The sequence below is a fragment of the Musca autumnalis genome, unplaced genomic scaffold, assembly GCF_047663935.1.
Source record: "Musca autumnalis isolate F117 unplaced genomic scaffold, ASM4766393v1 scaffold_2, whole genome shotgun sequence".
Taxonomy (NCBI): domain Eukaryota; kingdom Metazoa; phylum Arthropoda; class Insecta; order Diptera; family Muscidae; genus Musca; species Musca autumnalis.
This window is the reverse complement of record NW_027411755.1, coordinates 196,767,134-196,780,738: the sequence shown is the minus strand read 5'-3', so window position 1 is coordinate 196,780,738 and position 13,605 is coordinate 196,767,134.

Below are 13,605 nucleotides of genomic sequence, written 5' to 3'. Positions count from 1 at the left end.
ACTTCTAATTTCTCTTCCATGCCCTTAGAGATTTTTCTAGAGTTCTCTTCTAATTTTTCCTCTAATTTTCTGGAATTTTCCTCGCTCTTTCTGGATATCTCTTCCAACATTTTACTGGAATTTTCTTCCATCATTCTACAATTTTCTGCTTTCATTTCCATCATAAGTCTAGAAGTTTCTTCGCTCTTCCTGGAATTTTCTTCCATTTTCTTATTCATTTCCATGGAGCTTCCTTCTATTTTCCTAATTTCCAGCATCATCATAGCCAGCATTGATTTCAAATCGTCACCCCTGGCAGCTACCGACGAAACTTCCTCAACGCTGGATTTACCCTTTGCCGATAACTCGACTTCCTCCTTACCGTCGAACTCATATTCATCGATGTTCATTCCACGGCGCTCGAACTCTTCCAACAAGCGTTTTTGTAGTTCGGCCTTGTTGCCAGTAGAACACAACTCCAACTTACTTAGCTCCTTCTTCAAGTCTTCCACTCGTAGATCCTTCAACTTCATTGTAGGATGATCGTAATCTCACTGCTGACACCAATTGTTACGGAATTAGATTTAACTAATCTCCGTGTAGACGTTGTTTTATTCCCCAGTACGATTTGTACCAAATAAAACAGGGTTCGTTTTAGATTACGTTTCTACAATGCTTTTTTTTGCTTTATTACACTTATTCGGAACCGACTTTAATTACTAAGCACACAGCAAGTCACTAGTTAGCACGCAGCTCTTATTTAACCGATCTGTTCAGTTCAACGCTTAAGACACAACTACTCCGTCATTGCCATTTCCCCGGTATTTATTCCCCAAAGTCTCCCTGTTCTAGAGTCCTCCAGAACACATATGGCAACATCTCGAATCTGTGCAGCGAACACACAGACGCACATTCGCACTAAGCGAACAACCATACTCACATACATACATGGGGGAATACAATTGGACGACAAGCACAGTAATGACGTAACTACAACAACAAACAAGTGCAATAAAGAAGTAACAAACTAAACAATAATTACATGATTGTGGCAAAACAAAACAAAAGCACATTAATGAACGGTAAAGAACATCTAGAATAATGAAGATAATTCTACATGATAATTGTTGTTGCTTAAATAAAGTAACTGCGTAATAAAACTTTACGTTACAATTCAAATTTTTAAATTAACGGAAATTAAACTAAACTAACTTAAACCTATCAGTTACATTCGTAACAGTATATACGTCAAATAAATCGTAGTTCTAAATCCACTGGATTTTATTTGACGTATATTGTATGGTCTACAGTAGTCTAACAGGCGTTTAAGATGGTCTTTTATCGACATACAAAGATTTAATTTGAAGTATACACTCTTGCGGTGATTATCCGCATCGAAAGTTGTGAAAAATTCTTGGGCGAAAATGTTCACAAGTAAATTCCATTTTTTCTTGCAAAGTGATTTTTTCAAGTCACTTTAAACAACACATAAAATGGTCGTACGGCAAACTGTCCTGAGTAAGTCTTGGCTAAGAACTGTCAAACATTCCAATAAAAATTTCAAATGGCGCCTGGCAATACGCGGTGTTGCCTAGGCCAGGTAGTTTTCGTGCAGCCCTCGTACGACGAAGCTCATCACGATCATTTGGTAATCCCGTCGCCCCTGTAGGTAACAGAAACTGATAATGTTCCAGAAACATCTATCAGCTACCCAATGACATCCCTGAAGCGGTGATTGGTAAATTCTCTTAACCTTGCCAATCAGCTTCTCCATGGTGAAAACAGTACGACAATCAGAGTTTATGATGTTGGGTTGCTTGTTAACGAAGACGACGATAGGGAGGAAGTCTGAGCCAAGGGAAATGACGGGTGGCCAGGACATGTCATTTATCAGAGAGGATGTATGTACTTGCTCTCGAAATAATTGTACCATTGTCTAGGGAAGGAGGCCAACCTGTAGCAAAAAATATCACAAACGATGTGAGACATACAATTTTGAAATTTTATGTGAGTGGTACACGAAGTACTGGACCGATATATACGACCGCCGCCGGTCCGAAGTCCGGCTGAGAAAGCAAGCAATTCTTACCATAGATATTTGACTGACATAACCCCAGAATGTCTCTGGGACGGCGGAATACATAAACACTTTTTATAACCTCAGCATTTATGCTAACGAGGGTATATACACTTTCATACGGGCAAAATCTGTCTCATCGAAATAACGGTTTTAGACCCCAAGTATGTGTGGACGAAATGTGTTTCAGACAATTTGGAGTCGATTTAGCAATGTCCGTCCGTCCGTCTGTCTATCTGGCTGGTGCGCACGATAACTCTCGAACGAATCTGTCGATTCGGTCCAAAATTTGGCCTTAGTAAAATTTGTCCAAACTTAGTTTAGGTTCGCAGATAAGTTATATCGGTCCACTCCTTCTGGTACCTCCCCCACAAAAGTTCAAAATTGTTCGGAAAACTTGTGCGCACGATAACTCTGGAGGAGAGTATCCGATTTGGTCCGTACATTGAACATCGTAATATTTCTACAAGACATAGGTCAGGTTCGAATATGGACGGCATATGTCAACTCCTTCGTGTACCTCCCGCACAAAATTTCAAAAAAATGCAGTTTACGGACTTCTCTCGAATCACTTTGATCTTGTAATAAATTGAATGCGCTGCCGCCACTACGACGGTACAAGGTTTTTAGAGCGCAAATCCATTCGTCCTGAGAAATTAGCCCTAAAGTTATAAAAACCCTTATGGAACCATGTAAAGTGGCTGAATGAATCGCACGATAACTCTCGATCGGATCAGCCGATTCGGTCCAAATGTTGGCTTCCGTAATATTTTTCCAAGCTATGTTTATTTTCGAAGATGGTCACTATCGATGCGCAACTTCAGGTACCTCCAAACCCCCCCAAAAATTAAAAAAAAAAAAATTCACTAAAAAGCTACGCGCTATATCTGTTGAACGGAGCAACCGTATAAACTTTGGATCTCCCAATATTCTGTCCAAGGGTAGTTTTACTTCAGGAATGGTCCATGTCGGTCTTCAGCCACAAAAGTTCAACATTTTTTTAAGGACAGTTTAGGATCTGTTCGAAGAAGAAAATTATGCTCATGCTAACTCTCGAAGGGACTAACCGATTTGGTCCATACTGTACACATCCATATATTTCTACCAGACATATATCAAATTCGTATGTGGGCTATATCGGTCCACTCCTTCGGGTACCTCTCTCACAAAATTTCGGAAAAGTGCAGTTTAAGACCTCCTCTCGAATCGTTTGGATTTTTGTTGTAACAACTTGTATTCGCTGCCCCCATACAAGTTTTTTTCAGGAGCAAGTCTATACTATCGGTCCATTCCTTCAGGTACTTCCCACACAAAACTTCGGAAAGTGCAGTTTAGGACCTCCTCTCGAATCGTTTTGATTTTTCTTGCAACAGATTGCACTCAAGGCCGCTATTACGATGGTACAAGTTTTTTGAGTGGCAAGTCCATACTTCTTAAGAAAATTACCCCAAAAAACCCCAACGGCCAGCAAGTGTGGTGGCTGGTGCGCACCTCAACTCTTGAACCGAATATTGCTTTGGTCCACACTTTGCATATCGTAATATTTCTTCGAATATTAAATACATTTTGAAGGTTATGCTAATAGGTCCTCTTCTTCCGGTACCTACCACATAAAAGTTCGAAAATATTCACTAAGATAGTATGCGCGATATCTCATAAACGGAGCAACCGATTTGGTCCAAACTCGAAATATTGGTCCACAGCTTGGGGTATCACCCACATAAATGCTTAACATTTTTTTTAAGTGCGATCAAGGGTCTGTTCGAGGATCCTTTGGACATTTTTGCCAACGTCTCTGTTTACACCGATAATATGTTTTTTATGGGCAAGTCCATGTTTCCTGATAGAATGGTTCAAATGTCTAAATTATATGGTGACCCACTCAAATCACTGGTGGGCGCGATATCTGAGAGGAATGTCTCCCAAAATAAGATCCACATCCAAAATGGACTATGTCGGTCCATTCCTTTAGGTACCTCCCCGCAAATCTTTTGAGCTTTATTGTCGGTAAGTTCATAGGCCCAAATTCTGAAAACTCCCTAAACATATACATAATTTTTTGGGAAAAGTAGTATTTCAATTCATACAGACTGAGGGTATATCTCTGTCGATAAAGCGGACTGATACTTTTTTTGGTTTTTTTGGTTGGTTTTTGAACAAATTTTAATTTTTCTAAATTTTTATACCCTATACCACAATGTGGAAAAGGGTATAATAAGTTTGTTTTCCCAAAAATTCATGTAACGCCGCGAAATATTCGTCGTAGACCCCTCATGTGGTATACCAAACTTCATATCTCGACGAGATAAAGCGATTTAGCGATGTGTGTCCGTCCGTCCGTCCGTCCGTCTGTCCGTCCATTAAAAATTGTAATCAAGCTAGAGGCCGCAATTATGGACCGATTGTCACGAAATTTAGTATGGAGGTCGGGTTTGGACCAGAATAGAACTGATTAGTTTTTGGCGATGATCGTGAAATGTTAAAGGGATGAAATGGACCAAAAACAAAATTTTTGCTCGATTTTGTAGCCGCTCTGTAGGTCGCAATAATAGTCCGATCGGCGCGAAATTTTAAACGTAGTTTTGGTTTGAGATGAAGAAGTAGCGTGCAAGTCAACGGTATGATCGGATAATATTTAGCGGGTTAAATTGATCAAAACTTTTGTGTGAAAATTGGTAAAATTTCTAATGCACATCTTATAACAGCTAGCCCGGAAAGCTAGTGCACAGGGATAGTGGTATAGGGTATCACATGGTCGGCCCCGTCCGACTATAGTCTGTTCTTACTTGTTTTTTTTTAATTAAATTTGTCATTCCGTTTGTATTCGTCGGAGACCCTATAAAGTATATATATTATTGATCAGCATAAAATTCTATGTCGATTTGACCATGTCCGTCTGTCCGTCCGTCCGTCCGTCAGTCCGTCCGTCTGTTGAAATCAAGATACAGCTCGCAATTTTAAAGATAGAGAGTCAAAATTTGGTACAGACATTTTTATTACTTGCAGGATGGTTGGTATTGAAAATGGGATATATCGGTCCACGTTTTGATAAAGCCCCCATAGAACGGTACCTCCCGATTTTCGGTATTTTTAGGGTTTTAGCTTCATTATCCTACCAAAATGGCTGAAATTTGGTACGTAGTCTTCTTTAGGGGTATAAAACTTTCCCCCAGAATTTTGTCGGTATCGGTCCACACCTACATATAGCCCCCATAGAACGGTACCTCCCGATTTTCGGTATTTTTAAGGTTTTAGCTTCATTATCCTACCAAAATAGCTGAAATTTGGTACGAATCCTTCTTTAGGGGTATAAAACTTTCCCCCTGAATTTTGTCGGTATCGGTCCACACCTTCGTATTGCCCCCAAAATGGCTGAAATTTGGTACGCAGTCTTCTTTAGGGGTATAAAACTTTCCCCTAGAATTTTGTCGGTCCACACCTTTATATAGCCCCCATAGAACGGTACCTCCCGATTTTCGGTATTTTTAAGGTTTTAGCTTCATTATACTACCAAAATGGCTGAATTTTGGTACGTAGTCTTCTTTAGGGGTATAAAACTTTCCCCCAGAACTTTGTCGGTATCGGTCCACACCTACATATAGCCCCCATAGAACGGTACCTCCCGATTTGCGGTATTTTTAAGGTTTTAGCTCCATTATCCTACCAAAATAGCTGAAATTTGGTACGAATCCTTCCTTAGGGGTATACAACTTTCCCCCAGAATTTTGTCGGTATCGGTCCACATCTTCATATAGCCCCCATAGAACGGTACCTTCCGATTTTCGGTATTTTGAAGGTTTTAGCTTCATTATCCTACCAAAATGGCTGAAATTTGGTACGTAGTCTTCTTTGTGGTATAAAACTTTCCCCTAGAATTTTTTCGGTCCACACCTTCATATAGCCCCCATAGAACGGTACCTCCCGATTTTCGGTATTTTGAAGGTTTTAGATTCATCACACCGAAATGGCTGAAATTTGGTACTTAGTCAACGTTGGTGGTATAAAACTTTCCCCCAGAACTTTGTCGGTATCGGTCTATGCCTTCATAAAGCCCCCATAGAACGGTACCTCCCGATTTTCAGTATTTTGAACGTTGTGGTCTCAATATTCCACCGAAATGGCTGAAATTTGTTATTTAGACTTCGTTGGGGCTACTCAAACTTCCCCCTTTTAATTTGTCGGTATAGGTCCACGCCTTCATATAGCCCCATGGAAAGGTACCTCCCGATTCTTCGTATTTTGAAGGTTGTGTCTTAAATATTCCACCAAAATGGCTGACATTTGGTATTTAGTATTCAATGTGATATAAAACTGTTCGCCAGAAATATGTCTGTACAGGTCCACGCTTTCATATTGCCCCATTTCTGACTAAAATTCGTCGGTATAGGTCTACGTACCTCCCGATTTTCGTAAAACTGAAATTTGTGACGTCAATATCCAAACGAATTTCAGCCATATTCGTTATTTCGTCTTCCAAGAGTTATAAAATATTCCAGAAGAGTATTATCAGTATAGGTCCACGTCTTCCTATATCCCCATAGAAACGTTCTTCTTGATTCTCGGTATTTTTTAAGTTTTAGCCACATTCTCTTACCGAAATATAGGAAATTTGGTATTTAGTCTTCTTTGAGCCTAAAAACTTTCGGCCCGGCCGAACTTAACGCCGTTCTTACTTGTTTTTTATTTATTTATTGGTGTTTGACCTTTTTGAACATAGGTCTTGTTCCTGAACTGCAAGAATCTACAAATTTTTACTATTTTTTCCGATAACATAAAGGAAAAAATGTTATCGTAGTAAAAAATAGTAGATTCTGGCTGGTTCTGGAACAGAGATACGAACGTATCTCAAAAACACGAACGTACGAAAAACTCAAAAACACTTTTATTTTGATCAAAATATAAAAAAAACTCAAAATGTTAACTTCGAATTCCTCTGCAACTACTAGACCGATTTTGTTTTTTTTTTCTTGATTATGAAAATATCTCTATCACTTCAAAAGTTAGAGAGTTTTGACCATGAAAAATAACGATTCTGAACCACTGGGCGTCATCAACTACAAAAAGGAAAAGTGGAATGGGCTAAAATCGAAACAAAGTTGCCTGAACTTGTTATGGAACATGTTTTTACAAACGAGGATTCTCCTAAACTTAGCGATTCTTGGGACAACATCGGCCTGAGGCTTATACCGGTCCAAGAAATCCCGATAAGACTGCTGAAATGTCTGGTGAAAATGAACAAAGATGTTCCAATGGATGAGTGGTCCGTAATCGTCAACAACACCACCTAGCAACAATACCATGAACTTACATCTCTCAATAACTTAGGCAGGAGTGGAAGACCTATTAAAATTAAAAACATATTAAAATGTCAAACACATTATCGTTTGCATATCGAACGAACGCGTTTACTGTAATACAAATTAACTTCCGCAAAAGATCGACAAACTACATTGAAGGTGTGTTAAATTTGGCCAGTCAATGTTAATGTAAAAAATAAGACCAAAACAAAATTCTAATTAAAATTACACGCTTTGGCCCTATAAATACAATTCGTGGGAAAAAATGTGTTAATATTACATCGATAATGTAGAACATGTGTCACTGTTTTAAATGCAATTTAAATAAAATGTTAATCACGTACGATCGTACTTATGGTATTTATGTACAAAACATATTATTATGGGCATAAAATGCTAACATTTGTACATACAAATATAAGTAAGTCAGTATTTATACAAGTTAACAATATATTCTCATTTTTTGTTGTTTATGTGTTATTGAACTTGAAGTGGACAATGATTGCGAGTGTTAAATAAATATGGAATATGGATATGAATAGTGTTTCACTTTTTAATGGACCTACTGAAATACAGACATATAACTGGAGGCATATTGATATTGCCGGATATTTTTTTTTCAATGAATATAAGACAAATATTTTTGCATATGTCAGATATTTTGCAATAGTTTGAAGATGTTTTTTTAGGTTTGAGAGTTTTGTATTTGAAACATCCGCATGCGTAATAGGAATGACGATTGTACGTACAATATCGTTGATATAGGTCAGGTTCATGTTTATCGTCTTTGTTTATTATATTATTACACTGTACAACAAAATCGAACTTTTTTTAAAATTACCAGAAACCCCGCACAGATTATGAAAGAGGACCGAAAAAAAGAAGACACGTGTATCGGCGTTTTGAAAGTTTACGTCGGGAAGTAACCTAAATAGGGGTGGCAAGTTCCGCCCATTTCTACAGGTTTTGAAATATTCGACATCAGATTCCTTGGAATCCTTGCATTTTAGGTATAAAGTGTCTTTGGCAATATTACTGACAACAAGCGGGGTATATTTTTATGAAAAAAAAAATTAACCCTCATGCGAGTCACTAAAGGGGTCTTTTTGGTCCCTTTTTTCAAAAACCTTTAAAAACTCCTTTAAAAATTGATTTTGTCTTCGACTTCTTCAGTTAATTTTATCAGAGCAGGAGTAGTTGCCATCATTAGAGTATTTAGGACCATGCCAAAACGATGGATGTTAGGACTCGTATGTCAGATATATTATAACGAGGGTTTTGTCTAAGGCTGAGGTGAGTTCAGTCGCAGCCAGGGTCAACTCAAGGACCCACGAAACCTTAAGTGAAAACACGAGTGATGACAATTCAATTCTTTATTATCACCCCTTGGTGCTTAATTTATGATTAACATGTGGATACTTATGTGATAAATGCAATTATATGTGGTGGTTATTCGTCTCAGCTGGGTGGAACCTTACTGTGGGCTCGTAGTCAATCGTCTTCGGCCGACACGAGACAGAGTGATGTTGGTAAACTTGTAGTTGTAGCGGTGTTGGCTTGGTGGTAGTGGTCGTTACGTTGATGCTCGGCTGTAGTACTCGCACCCAACGACTCGGCTTGTTATATTCGGGTTGATGTGGTCGTGTTGATGGACTCGGGTTGATGGTATTCGGCTTGGTGTAGTCGTGTTGAAGCGACTCGGGTTGATGTTACTCGGTTTGGTGTAGTCGTGATGAAGCGACTCGGGTTGATGTTACTCGGCTTGGTGTAGTCGTGTTGAAGCGACTCGGGTTGATGATACTCGGCTTAGTGTAGTCGTGTTGGATCGACTCGGGCTGATGTCTCCGGGTTGATGATACTCGGCTTAGTGTAGTCGTGATGAAGCGACTCGGGTTGATGTTACTCGGCTTGGTGTAGTCGTGTTGAAGCGACTCGGGCTGATGTCTTCGGGTTGATGATACTCGGCTTAGTGTAGTCGTGTTGGAGCGACTCGGACTGATGATACTCGGCTTAGTGCAGTCGTGTTGAAGCGACTCGGGCTGATGTCTTCGGGTTGATGATACTCGGCTGGGTGTAGTCGTGTTGGAGCGACTCGGGCTGATGTCTTCGGGTTGATGATACTCGGCTTAGTGTAGTCGTGTGGTGACCTTAGGCTCTGGATTCGGTTGCGGTAGTCGGGTTGGTGGTTCTCGTTGGGGCCCTTTGGTTTAGTCAGCCTGGAACGAGAAGACGATCGTATTTAGAGGGAAGCGAACGAGTCGCGGAAGCGAACGAGTCGCAGAAGCGAACGAATCGCGGAAGCGAACGAGTCGCGGAAGCGAACGAGAATTACTTTCCCACACTTTAGAAATAATCATAATTTATATGCACTGAAGTGAAATAATTCCATTACAAGGAGTGTTTTGACTGAGGGTATTTTATGACAATTGCAGAGCATGTATTGACCAATGGTAAATTCATAGATAGCGGGACTCGTAGAAATATGCACATTAAGGTGGGGCATATAATGAGCTGGGTTAACCACAAAATAAAATACTTTTAAGGAAAAGAAATAAATGTAATGGTCACGTTACAATATATTCACTGAACAATAGCCGTAGACTATTCCCGCATTTTCACATACAATATCAGGAACCTATGATATCCTGACGACGTTATTTTAGTTTATAGTACTAAAATACGTAATTTTTAAAGTCCGATCTGGGTTATCAATATTTTCCCTATATATATTTACCATAGATATTTCAAAAACAGTTTAGATCGAGCACACATAATCTTCTGAAAGAATTTATTATCAAACAACTTCAAAAAAGTATATTTTGTGACCGAAGATAACGAAAATGTGAGTAAAAACGGTAGAATACGGTCCTAAATCATATATAAAAAGCGAAAGCTTCTGGAGATTTTAAATATTATAGCTACAAATTTCTTTTGTTCAGAGACTCATAATGAAATTTGATTTGGAACATTTCTTCTTTTGACACAGCCCCCAAAAAGTGAGGTTTTTTAGGAGATTTTGACTCAGTATGGAATAAATTTTAATTAAGAGTCTAAAAGTTTAATATCTAATTTTGTAACGTCATTTTCTTAACAAAGTATTTTACTCAGATATCTAGTTTGTTCTATGACTTGCAATGAAATTTTGTGTAGAATATTTCTTCTTTTAACACCTTTCGTCTAGAACTAAATTTCATGTTACTTTCATGCATCAACTCGAAAAAAGAACGAAACAAATTTATTCAAAAAATATTTGGGTGTTTTGTTGGCAAACTTGATGTATATATTTTCTTGATATATATTGCAAATACATATTTCATTTATTCGGCGACTTATATTGAAATTTGATGGAGATTATTTTTGTCTTCGACTTCTTCAATCTAGAATGAAGTTTTGTGGGACAAAACTTAATGAACTCAGATAAAGTACAACATTAACCCTAAAACGTGATTTTACTTTTGGCAGATTCCTGGCGTTTAGGTACGATTTAGAGTTTTAGTGTATTCGGGGACCTATAGTAAAATTTAATGACAAATAATTTTGTAGAACATTTTGATCTGATACGATAACATTTTAAAGGAGTTATTAAACGTTTTTGAAAAAAGGGGCCAAAAAGACCTCTTTAGTGACTCGCATGAGGGTTAATTTTTTTCATAAAAAGATACCCCGCATTGTTGTCATCAATATTTCCAAAGACACGTTATACCTAAAATGCAAGAATTCCAAGGAATCTGATGTCGAATATTTCAAAACTTGTACAAATGGGCGGAACTTGCCACGCCTATTTAGGTTACTTCCCGACGTAAACGTTCAAAACGCCGATACACGTGTCTTCTTTTTTTCGGTCATCTCTCGTAATCTGGTCGAATTATCTTGTAATTATTTTTTGTGTTGTACAGTGTTATTATCACAGCAATAATCGTGGATTTTTAAAATAATATTTTTCATGGACCGTCACCGCAATAATCGTGGAATTTTTTAAATAATATTTTTTTATGGACTCTTACAGTAATAATCGCGGATTTTTAAAATAATATTTTTCATCCACCCTCACAGAAATAATCGTGGATTTTTTATAAAATATTTTTCATCCACACTCACAGCAATAATTGTGGATTTTTTAAATAATATTTTTCATCGACCCTCACAGCAATAATCGTGGATTCTTAAGTAATATTTTTCATCCACCCTCCACCCTCACAGCAATAATCGTTGATTTTTTAAATAATATTTTTCATCCACACTTACAGCAATAATCGTATTAATAATAATAATCGCAATAATAATATTTTTCATGGAAACTCGCAGCAATTATCGTGAATTTGTTGAATAATATTTTTCATGGAACCTCAGAGCACTAATTGTGGATATTTTAAATAATATTTTTCATGGACCCTCACGTCAATAATCGTGGATTTTTTAAATAATATTTTTTATCCACACTCACAGCAATAATCGTGGATTTTTTAAATAATATTTTTCATCCACACTCACAGCAATAATCGTGGATTCTTAAGTAATATTTTTCATCCACAGCAATAATCGTGGATTTTTTAATTTAAATAATATTTTTCATCCACAGCAATAATCGTGGATTTTTTAAACAATATTTTTCATCCACACTCACAGCAATAATCGTGGATTTTTTAAATAATATTTTTCATCCACACTCACAGCAATAATCGTGGATTTTTTAAATAATATTTTTCATCCACACTCAGAGCAATAATTGTGGATTTTTTAAATAATATTTTTCATCCACCCTCACAGCAATAATCGTGGATTTTTTAAATAATATTTTTCATCCACCCTTACAGCAATAATCGTGGATTTTTTAAATAATATTTTTCATCCACCCTCACAGTAATAATCGTGGATTTTTTAAATAATATTTTTCATGGACCCTCACAGCAATAATCGTGGATTTTTTAAATAATATTTTTCATGGACCCTCACAGCAATAATCGTGGATTTTTTAAATAATATTTTTCATGGATCCCCAAAGCAATAATCGTGGATTTTTTAAATAATATTTTTCATGGATCCCCAAAGCAATAATCGTGGATTTTTTAAATAATATTTTTCATGGACCCTCACAGCAATAATCGTGGATTTTTTAAATAATATTTTTCATGGACCCTCACAGCAATAATCGTGGATTTTTTAAATAATATTTTTCATGGACCCTCACAGCAATAATCGTGGATTTTTTAAATAATATTTTTCATGGACCCTCACAGCAATAATCGTGGATTTTTTAAATAATATTTTTCATGGACCCTCACAGCAATAATCGTGGATTTTTTAAAAAATATTTTTTTATTTAGAAACAACTTTACATTAATTCAAAGCCATCTGTTTTTCATCCACCCTCACAGCAATAATCGTGGATTTTTAAATAATATTTTTCATCCACACTCACAGCAATAATCGTGGATTTTTTATACAATATTTTTCATCTATCCCCACAGCAATAATCGTGGATTTTTTAAATAATATTTTTCATGGACCCTCACAGCAATAATCGTGGATTTTTTAAATAATATTTTTCATGGATCCCCAAAGCAATAATCGTGGATTTTTTAAATAATATTTTTCATGGATCCCCAAAGCAATAATTGTGGATTTTTTAAATAATATTTTTCATGGACCCTCACAGCAATAATCGTGGATTTTTTAAATAATATTTTTCATGGACCCTCACAGCAATAATCGTGGATTTTTTAAAAAATATTTTTTTATTTAGAAACAACTTTACATTAATTCAAAGCCATCTGTTTTTCATCCACCCTCACAGCAATAATCGTGGATTTTTAAATAATATTTTTCATCCACACTCACAGCAATAATCGTGGATTTTTTATACAATATTTTTCATCTATCCCCACAGCAATAATCGTGGATTTTTTAAATAATATTTTTCATGGACCCTCACAGCAATAATCGTGGATTTTTTAAATAATATTTTTCATGGATCCCCAAAGCAATAATCGTGGATTTTTTAAATAATATTTTCCATGGATCCCCAAAGCAATAATCGTGGATTTTTTAAATAATATTTTTCATGGACCCTCACAGCAATAATCGTGGATTTTTTAAATAATATTTTTCATGGACCCTCACAGCAATAATCGTGGATTTTTTAAAAAATATTTTTTTATTCAGAAACAACTTTACATTAATTCAAAGCCATCTGTTTTTTCATGGATCCCCAAAGCAATAATCGTGGATTTTTTAAATAATATTTTTCATGGA